The following is an 11,981-nucleotide window of genomic DNA, read 5'->3' on the forward strand; positions in this document are numbered from 1 at the left end:
GTTAGATAGTGTACTTACTTGAAGTAGAGTCAAACATTTTGTCTCTACTTTCTTTCAGATCTTTCAGGTAGTCAGGGCAGCTTCGCTTCTAATGTCCCTTTTCTTGACAGTAAAAACATACAAACTCTTCACGAACAGTACACGGGACTATCATAGACTTATCCTTTCTCTTTACCATTTGGTCAACTAGGTTGACTATGGCCAATCGCTTTCCATTAGGAAGAGAAATCTTTTATGGACTTCCAATGTTACCATTGTCAATGTCCATGGAAGTTTGAGGAGTAGATCTTCAAATAAAATTTTCTTTTCCAGTGCACCAAATCATTGTTGATTCAGCAACAACAAGCAAATAGGTAAGATCAATAAGGGTCATGTTGTGGTCTGTCACATAGTAGTCCTTAATGAACTCACTATATGACTCATGAAGTGATTGAAGAACCTAGTCAATAGCCAACTTCCTTGAGACAAAGACACACAATACTCTCAGCCAGTCAATATGTGACTTCATCTCTAAGACATGAGTACACACATACCTTCCATCTTGGTGTCTACTTGCAAGTAGGGCTTGAGTGACCTTGAATTTTTCATGTCTTCGAGCTTGTGGGTCAGGGAGAATAATTGGAGGAGGTGGAGGAAGAGAATTATGATTTCCATGATCCAACCGCGGGACATCATTTTCATTAGGAAAGCTTGTTCCAAGGGATTTGGGAAGACCATAGTTGTCTAAACCCGACATATATATAATGGGAGAAATTCAAGTTAGTTGATTTAAATCCTTAATATAACACACAATATGAAATATTAAGCCTAGGAACCAACACAATATTCTATAACTTGGAAGAGGAATGCCGTAATCCAAGCTATAAAATATTTGAAGGTAGGCGAATGACGATTCACCAATTTCGACCATGAAAAACAAAATATGTATTAGGTTTTAATTGGATTGAAACTCCTAGATCTTTTGATATTCATTGAACTTTTCAATGGCATGTTTAAATCTCGGTTGTGCCCTCCCAAGTTTGTGACTGGGATGTCGAGGATCACAAACAAGATGTGATTAACCATGCAAATTAACTTGGTACCCTTAACTTTATCACCTAATTTCACGCGCTCCACCAATCTATGATAAACATTAAGTTACCCATTGCCACTCTTACTAGTCCATGTTAGTGTCGGTTAACCACACACGATCCACCAACGACTTGGTAAGGTACAAAGTGTAATTTCATGGGTTAGCCCCATATTCACATTTTCCTAAAGTAACTAAGATTGGGAATTTAAAATTATTTAGTTAGTTTATATTTATCATTAAACTTTTAATGAAGGGATAATTAGAGTCGTATCCTACCCGTTCGGCTAATGACCCTCCACCAGTCAAGGAAGCAGTGGGTGAGAGTGGACACCCATTAAACTACCATTTTATAGGCAGTAACCTTATACCCCCCCCCCCCTTATAGACCGATTTCGTGAATGAGGCATACTAACGATAAGATTGACTTTTACTCTTATACACATATATATAAATATTAAACCTATAATCACTAGAAATAAAATTACATTGAGTGGCACAAAAATTTAGTGGCACTTTACTTTTGTGCCACTATAACATACTTTCAGTGACACTTTTATTTGTGCCACTTTAATTTTCCTCGAAAATTAGAAAACCCCTCTCTTTTTATTGTAGCGGGAAAATTTTTTCTCCAAAAATTACAAAACCATGCCTAACTTTAATTCCCTCCTATCAAAAAAATCACCCTTCTTTAATTTCATAAATCCCTAATCGCCATTATCATTCTAGATACCACCCACTCTCTCAAGTGCCACCGTATCCCAAATTCCCTAAACCCTAATTTCCATCTCCATCGACAAGACTCAAGACTCTAATTCGTTGCTGCCCAATATTCGCAACCTCGCCATCGTTTCCCCTAACCGTGCTTGTCGTTGCGCTCTGACCACATATCTCCGATTCAGGCATGAAATCATTTTTTTATTTTAGAAGTCAGGCATGAAAGTATACCTCTAACATCCATCTCCGACTCTAGAATACGAGAATTCAGCGAGAAATCACAAAAAACATGGTTGTTGATTAGGAGAGAGCGTTAGGCAATTTTGATTTACGTTGTTCTTTGTTCTTCACGACTTCACGAATCATGCCTCCAAAATTATCAATTAATCATCGATGTGATTTATGGAACAGGTTGTCTAGTGTCGAAAACTAAGGAGGACCAAGGGATATTTTGGATAATGGAGGAGGCATATAATTTATCAAGATGCAGAATTGGAATTCAAAGATGAAAGGCCTAACCGAGCCTCTCAAATCTCAGGTAATTTATATTCTAGTATTAGAGTCAATTTCATTGTTAATTACATACTAAATTAGATTCGAGATATATATTACCATTTTACTCTTTTTCATGTTTTAGAGTTTTAGCATTAAATTCGTTATCATAACCATACACTAACTTTGTTCTTTATTTGCTAAATTAGATCCACTATCATTTAGTATTTCACTTTATGTAGTTTCATTTTTTATATGGGAGATTATGTTTAGTAATTATATCCTTCTTTGTTTAAAAGTTTAATTAGCTTGGTTTGAAAATTGACTTTGATAAATTACGGTCAGTTTGTGTAATATTTAGTTTCATTTAGGATTAGAAAATTCAATTTGTTTAGTTTTGTCGAGGGGGCTTTTAGTGGCACTTTTTCTGTGCCACTAAATGTCATTTTATTTGTGGTGAATATCATAATAGTATAAGGCTTGAACTTTTAACTATTTAAAATTCTAGGGTTTGGAACTAAAGTATTCAAAAGTGTAACTTTACAAATTCCAAAACCTGAGGGCAAGTTTTGAACAATTCAAAAACTTTTGGAATCTATAACGTATGAGTTTAATATGGCTTTTAATGACAAGACTCTTGAAAATCATAACTTGAGGGCAAGTTATTGATGTCATAAAACAATTTATGGGAAAATAACTCTTCAAAAACATAACTCATGACTTTTAAAGACTCATTAACAAGAAACACTTTTGGTTTTTCATAACTTGAGGACAAGTTATGGAATCCATTAAAGGCCATTTAGATCATCTAATAAATAAAGAAACATTTCAAGAAAAACAATCATCTAGATTAAACTCATATGAACAAGACAATTCAAATCAAACAATCTTCATGTAATTAGCCTAACCATTAAACTAATACAAAACAATAATCTTTTGAATTGGATTAGAATGATCATTACCACATCAAAAACATGTGTATAAGTTCAAAAATAGCTTAGGGTAATGATTCTAGTCTGATTCCAGCCTTAAAAGTCGAAAATCTGCACTCTGGGCCTCCTACTCATCGAGTGTATGAACAAACTCCACGAGTTGGTTAGATTTTGCCTTGGACTCAGCGAGTGCACTGTTCAGAAAGCCAGTTTTTCATTTTTTCAGCAATTGCATCAAGTATAACTGAAAACGAAGCCTACGCTTTGATACCACTGATGGGTTTTGAGCATTCTAACACTCCTATGGTGTGCATGCCACCGTATGTGCCTTGGATCTATGTTTTCACTATTATACATGCAAAAATACAAAATTCCAAAGCATCATCCTGAATAGCATATTATGGAGCAACTATACTACAAAAGTCTAGTTAGATAACATACCTTTTGATGGAGCTTGAAGTCTTGAACCTTTAAGAGCTTAGCCCCAATAGTGTGGAAGCCTCAAATGGAACCATGAGATCCTTTATATAGTGTGGCTCATACTATGTGTATTCACTAGTTCCATTTCATAAACCATGAGATCCTTTATATAGTGTGGCTCATTAGGGTTACACCATGTAAATCCTAATGTGCATGACTTTCCATTTCCTTCATGATCCATGGGTTTTAACCTCCATGGAGTATCCATGGGTTACCATAATTTCAAAGATTTTAAGCAAGAAGTGGAGAATCAGTTGGGCAGGATGATAAAGATGCTTCTATCTGATCGGGGTGGTGAGTATCTTAGTATCGAGTTCCTTGACTATCTTAAGGAATGTGGAATTGTTTCACAATTGACACCTCCTAGGACACCACAGCTGAATGGTGTGGATGAGAGGCGCAAGCAAACCTTATTGGACATGGTTCGTTCCATGATGAGTCGAGCTTCGTTACCAATCTCATTCTAGGGGTATGCCTCAGAGACTATCGCCCATATCCTTAAGCTAGTCCCTACCAAAAAGGTTGTCAAAACACCTCACAAGATGTGGACTGGGAAAGTTCATACTTTAGACCACATCAAGATTTGGGGTTATGAGGCTTTCATGAGGCGCGAGTCTCACGACAAGCTTGAACCTCGAAGTGAGCAATGTATTTTCATCGGCTACCCACAAAATTCTTTTGGTTATCTCTTCTACAAACCGAGTGACAATGTTGTCTTCGTGGTGAGGAGAGGAGTTTTTTGTGAAAGAGAATTCATAAGCCAAGGAAACAGTAGGAGGCAAATTGACCTTGAAGAACTTCAAGAGTCAATTGATGAAGGAACCTCAAACACTAGCAATCAACCTGAGGATGAAACTCCTATTGAGCCGATTGATGAGGTCGTACCTCTGAGGCGTTCCACAAGACTTATGAGCACACCTGATTTTTATTATGGTTTCCATATTACTACAGAAGGTGATGCATTTATCAGTGATAGTACACTGGTAAATTTGGATGAACCTAACTGTTGGGTTTTGAGCATTTTAACACTCCTATTGTGTACATGCAACCCTATAAACCTTGGATCTATGTTTTCTCTATTATACATGCAAATAAGAACTTTCCAAGGCTTAAATCCTAACTAGCATATTATGATATTCTTATACTACAAAGTACTAGTTAGATGACATACCTTTTGATGTAGCTTGATGTCTTCAAGCTTTAAGAGCTTAGCCCCAATAGTGTGGAAGCCACAAATGGAATCACAAATCACCAAAACACCTTGGAAGACTTTAGAGAATATGGATACTTGGTTCTCTCTAGTGAAATCGGCTAGCCCTCTTAGTGTATCCACACTAGTGCAAATTTCACCAAGCAATGACATCTTTATATCGTATGGAGACTAGGGTTAAACCCATGACCTTTCATTTCATATGATCCATGGGTTAAACACTCCATGGACTATCCATGAAAGCTTAGCCCAACCTAAATGAACTTGGCCCATTCCATATATATATATATATATATATATATATATATATATATATATATATATAAGAGTCCATATTTAATTAGTTCATTTTGATCACTTAATTAATTATAAATTAATTCTTGATCAATACTAATTAAATAATATGATTATATATTAATATATTAGAACTTATAGTATATTAATATTAATCATAAATATACTATTCTCAGAAGACTATCCATATAAATTGTGTCGGTGAAGTGCAACCCAAATGGACCATGCCGGGTCGGGTCAAGTACATACCAAATATAGTTATGGACTTAGACATTAATCCAACAGTCTCCCACTTGGATAAGTCTAAAACTACTATTGAGTATGACTTCAAAACCTAACTGGCAATCGTAGCTCTTAAAGCCGCTGTCGAACTCTGATCTTTGTCAACGAACTTGTCCACTAGATAAGGGATCATATATTCCTCCATTCTAGATATCATATGGACTAAGACATGGATTATAATCATTCTCTCTGTCCATTTGTTGTTTCCCGATTTCCGATTCATGATGACTGATTGGTTGAACAAATCAAATCAATCCTGGCTTGGCCAAGCACTCACATGTGTCATCATTAAATCATCGAGGGGCCCACAGATATCGCTTTTATCCCGAAGGTAAAAGGAATGGATAAACTTCGACTCATATGGCTTGTTCTACTACTTGTTGAATCATACACAAAGGCACGTTTTATAACACCGAGTTACCGAATGTGTTTTCGTGCAATCAATGTACAACCAACTCATAGTAACAACTCATATCTCTAGGTTTGAAGAATATAAGATATTATCGTCTCATGATCACTCGTGATAAAATCCATGAAGTGATTCCAATGAGCGCGGGTTGAATCCAATACTCAGAACTTATGAGCACTCATGAGTGTTGTAGCCCTTTGTCCAACATCTTAGACCTCTACAAGCCAACCCATGACAGTCATAATTCATATTTACTTCCAACATATGACCGACTGTGGATGGTTTGAATAACTTAGTCATTCCGGAAGAATAACCTAGTTTATTCTGGAAGTCAAAACATGCAAAGTGAAACACAAGAATAAATGAATCAAATATGGTATCAAACCCTATGAATATAAATAAAAACTTTTATTTATCACCATATTGATTACTCATTATTCATTGTTTCGGTTTTATCAACTTTATACTTGAATTAAAAACCTTAGTTGTCCCATGCACCAAGCATGTACACTATGTTTTTCTTAAACAATAGCTTTGCCATACACCAAGTATGCACTCTATGTTTTTCTATGATCCTTACTTTGTGAACTCAATCGATTGGACATAACTCCAATGATTCTCATTTCACAGTCCCAATTCCTTACTGCAAATGCAAGAATTCCAAATCCATGCCATTTACATAAATCTGTTAGATTCTAAACTTATATGCATTGATCCTCTTGTAATGATTATGCACAAATTCACAAAGACTTGGCAACAATCATTAAAAAGTATTCCAAAGGAGATCAACTCCTTGGAAACATCCTTCTTGCATTAAGTTTCCTAATCTTACAGATTGAATACTTTCTAACTTTGAAGCATTTCCATATTCCATTTTGACTATCACTTCTGTACAGGAGTTGCCTCCTTACAGATTATGTCAATATGGTCCTTCCAGAATTAACACTATACTTCCAGGTGTCCTTGAGCAACCAATCTTTGCTAAACCTTAGATTGTCCTAGACAATTGTTTAATCCTTTTAGTCATATCCAATTCTAGACCTTTTCCCTTCTTAATGCCCCAGGCATTTGGAAATTTTTAGAAAGGATGAATATAGCACATGTAATCGATCCTATATCCGAAGCATATGGGACACGATTCATGATGTCTCACATAAAGACTAAACCAGTCTTTTGCTATAATATTTCCATTTCTAATAATTCGGATTATGAAAATGGATGTCGTAATCATAATCGAATTTTAGAACGCAAATAATGGACCCATATACAGAATTTCCTTATGTTGAGCCATTCCAACACGAAATTCATATACATATATATATATATATATATATATATATATATATATATATATATATATATATATATATATATATATATATATCCATGACTAAATACGATTAAAACCTCAATCTAAGCTTTTAGATTTGAGATGAAGTATAATTTCCTCTCCCTTAATAATAGCAAAACAACTCTTTCCTAATTGAAACTTTTGTTTTCTATAATTAACATTGCTAGCTTGCAACCTTTATCATAATTATCATGCTCCCACTAACATGATGATTATTAGCATAACATTTATGCTCCCACTAGCTTTGACATGTACTCAGAAATCAACTGACTTTCTTACCAAAGTTCAGATTTCTAATACTAGATTGTTTTTTATAAAACTTTATCAAAATCATACACCTTCCCTTAGATAGCACACTTGTGTTTCTAAACAATTATGAAGAGGGATGCCGTAATCATAATGGTTAGACCTTTTTGCACGGAAGATCCTGAATTTGAAACTTTCTACACCAAAAATATTCTCTTAAACGAAGGTATTCGTGCTTGGATGGCGGCTCAAGATCAGCCTCATGAAAACCTTATATTCCCTGAGGAGGTTCTACCCCATGGAAACGCTCTTTAATGGAACTTTAGCTTTAGCTAGTCGTGACCAAGAAACCACTGGTTTCGCTTGGTGGGTCGGGAATGCCCGGCTTATCAATTTATCTAGTAAACTACTAGGGGCTCATGTAGCCCATGCCGGATTAATCGTATTTTGGGCTGGAGCAATGAATCTATTTGAAGTGGCTCATTTCGTACCAGAGAAGCCTATGTATGAACAAGGACTAATTTTACTTCCCCACCTAGCTACTCTAGGTTGGGGCACTTCTCACAAGTCCATGTTAGTGTGCCGGTTAACCACACACGCTCCACTAACGACTTTGAGAATGCAAATATCACAATTGCTATCTAGATAAAATCTACTTAGTGAAAGTGTTTCCTTTATTTCTTAAAACATCAACATGTGACCCAGTCACATCATATATCAAGAATCCCAGAATAGAAACTAAGCAGAGTTAGATAGTGGATTTTACCTTAAATAAAGTCAAACTTATTGACTTTTCCATCCTTAGGTAAAATTGGCAGCTTCACAACTAATGCCCCTTCCTTTGGCAATATAAACATATGAACGCTTTGGTAATGGAACATGGGACTATCATAGACTTGGCCTTTCTCTTTACCATTTGGTCAACCGGGTTGACTATGGCCGATCCCTTTCCATTGGGAAAAGAGAGCTTTACTAGATATCCAATGTCATTATTGTCAATGTCCATAAAGTTTTAGGGAGTTGATCTTAGCAAATATATAAGATCATTAAGGGTCTTGTCATAGTCTATTTCGTAGGTGTCCCAAAGGAACTCACTATGTGACTTAGAAAGTGATTGAGCCACCAACTTTCTCAAGACTTTGACACCCAACACTTCCATCTTGTCAATATGTGACTACATCTCCAAGATGTGACCACACCTAGACCTTGCCTTGCCAATAGGGCTTGAGTGACCTTAAACTTTTCAAGCACTTGTGGGTTAGGGAGAATAATTCGAGGAGGTGAAAGAAATATGATTTCCATGGGACATCATCTTCATTTAGGAAAGCTTGTTTCAAGAGATTTGGGAAGATCATAAATGTCTAAACCAGACATATTTTGGGAGATATTCAAGATAGTTGATCTAAAGTCCTTAATATGACACCCATGCAATATGAAATATTAAGGCTAGGACCCAACAAACTATTTTATAACTTAGAAGAGGGATGTCATAATCTAAGCTATAAAATATTTGAAGGTAGGTGAATGACGATTCACCAATTTCCACCAAGATAGATGAAATGTATTATTAGGTTTTAATTGGATTTGAAACTCCTAGATCTTTGAGATTCATTGAACTGTTCAATAGCATGTTTCAATCTCGAGTGTGCCCTTCAGGTTTTGTGACTGGGATGCCGAGGATCACAAAACAAGGTGTAAAGTAACCATGCAAATTACTTGGTACCCTTAAGTGTTTACCCCTCAGTCGATGTGCCGGTTAACCACACACGCTCCATCGATACTATGATAAACATTAAGTTACCCTTTGCCTACCTTGTTAAATACGAGTTAGTGTGCCGGTTAACCACACACGCTCCACTAACCGACTTAAACAAAGTGCAAAGTGTAATTCCATGGATTAACACCTTATTCACATTTTCCTAAGTAACTAAGATTGGGTATTATTAGAAGGTTTAGTTACTTAGTATTTATCATTAATACTTTTAATGAAGGAAGAATTATAGTCCTGTCAAACCCGTTCGGCTAACGACCCTCCACCAGTCAAGGAAGCGGTGGGTGAGAGTGGACACCCATTAAACTGCCATTTTATAGGCAGTAACCTTATACCCCCCTTATAGACCGGCTTCGTGAATGAGGCCTACTAACGGTAAGACTGACTTTACTCTTATACATATATATATATATATATATATATATATATATATATATATATATATATATATATATATATATTATTAACTTATAATATTATAAAGTATAAGGGTTGAATTTTAACTTTTAAAATTCTAAGTGAAAACTTTTCAAATTCCAAAACTTGAGGGCAAGTTTTGTAACTTTCAAAACTTTTCCTATTCCAAAACTTATGTGTTTAAAGTAGTTTTAATTAAAAAAACTCTTCAAGTTCCATAACTTGAGGACAAGTTATGGAAGACTTTAAACTAATAAAAGAATTAACTTTTCTTTATTTTATAACTTATGGAATTAATTAAGGTTACACATTTTATTACTTAATGAAGTGACTCTTGAACTTTCATAACTTGAGGACAAGTTATGGAGTCATAAAACCATTCAATGAGACAAGACTCTTCTTTTTTGTAACCATTGCCAACTTTTATGAGTTTTATGAAACTTAAATGTCACCTTTCATGTAACTTGAGGACAAGTTACACAAACACATTTTAGAATCATCTCTTAGATTAAAATGGATTGAAAACAACTATTCAATTAACTTATCTATTAATCTAAGCAACTCATATGAACAAGATAATTCAATCAAACTTTTTTATGTAATTAGTCTAAACCTTAAACTAATACAAAACATGAATCTATTGACAATTATCTTTGAAATTGGATTAGCATGAACATTACTACATCAAAAACAAGTTTATAAGTCCAAAAACATCTTAGGGTAATGTTCCTAGTCCAATTCCAGCCAAAAAAGTCGAATTTATGCTGTCTGGGGGTCCAACTCGTCGAGTGCACGAACCAACTTGGCGAGTTGGAAGCATTTTGCCTTGGGCTCAGCGAGTCCATTCATGGACTCGGCGAGTCTGCTATGCAGACAGCATCAAAACTCGATTTTTCAGCTACTTTTGCAAGTATAACAAGAAAACAAGCCTAGGCTCTGATACCACTGTTGGGTGTTGAGCATTCTAACACTCCTATGGTGTACATGCAACCCTATAAACCTTGGATCTATGTTTTCTCTATTATACATGCAAATAAGAACTTTCCAAGGCTTAAATCCTAACTAGCATATTATGATATTCTTATAGTACAAAGTACTAGTTAGATGACATACCTTTTGATGTAGCTTGATGTCTTCAAGCTTTAAGAGCTTAGCCCCAATAGTGTGGAAGCCTCAAGTGGAATCACAAATCACCAAAACACCTTGGAAGAATTTAGAGAATATGGATACTTGGTTCTCTCTAGTGAAATCGGCTAGCCCTCTTAGTGTATGCACACTAGTGCCAATTTCACCAACCAATGACATCTTTATATAGTATGGAGACTAGGGTTAAACCCATGACCTTTCATTTCATATGATCCATGGCTTAAACACCCCATGGACTATCCATGAAAGCTTAGCCCAACCTAAATGAACTTGGCCCATTCCATATATATATATATATATATATATATATATATATATATATATATATATATATATATATATATATATATATATATATATATATATAACAGTCCATATTTAATCAGTTTATTTTGATCACTTAATTAATTATAAATTAATTCTTGATCAATACTAATTAAATAATATGATTATATATTAATATATTAGAACTTATAATATATTAATATTAATCATAAATATACTATTCTCAAAAGACTATCCATATAAATTGTGTCGGTGAAGTGCAACCCAAATGGACCATGCCGGGTCGGGTCAAGTACATACCAAATATAGTTATGGACTTAGACATTAATCCAACACTAACAACTTCAAGGAAGCCATGGCAGGCCCTGACTCTGCCAAATGGAAAGAGACTGTGGACAGCGACATTCAGTCCATGTATGACAATCAAGTTTGGAACTTGTTGACAATGTACCGGGTCGTAAGACAGACGGGTGCAAATGGATCTTCAAGAAGAAGACTGACATGGATGGGAATGTACGCACTTACAAGGTGCGACTGGTTGTGAAGGGCTTTACTCAAACTCCGGGAATTGACTATGATGAGACCTTCTCATCAGTAGCGAAGATTAAGTTTATTAGGGTTATGCTAGCCATTGTTGTATTTCCTGATTATGAAATACGGCAAATGGATATCAAAACCGAAAATCTATTTGGATTCTTTATTCGGATCTGTGAGACAATTGAAGCGGTGTTTCCTTGTTATGGGATCCTTTATCTTTGTTTTAAATCTTTGGGTTTAGATATTACTTCGGTGCTTCTGAATCCTTTAAAAATGGTAGCAACATACCCCTTTTGTGATTTCCTTAATGGAAAGTTGGCTGAGGATTTTTATATGAGTTAGC

The sequence above is a fragment of the Lactuca sativa genome, chromosome 3 (genome assembly GCF_002870075.4).
Source record: "Lactuca sativa cultivar Salinas chromosome 3, Lsat_Salinas_v11, whole genome shotgun sequence".
NCBI lineage: Eukaryota > Viridiplantae > Streptophyta > Magnoliopsida > Asterales > Asteraceae > Lactuca > Lactuca sativa.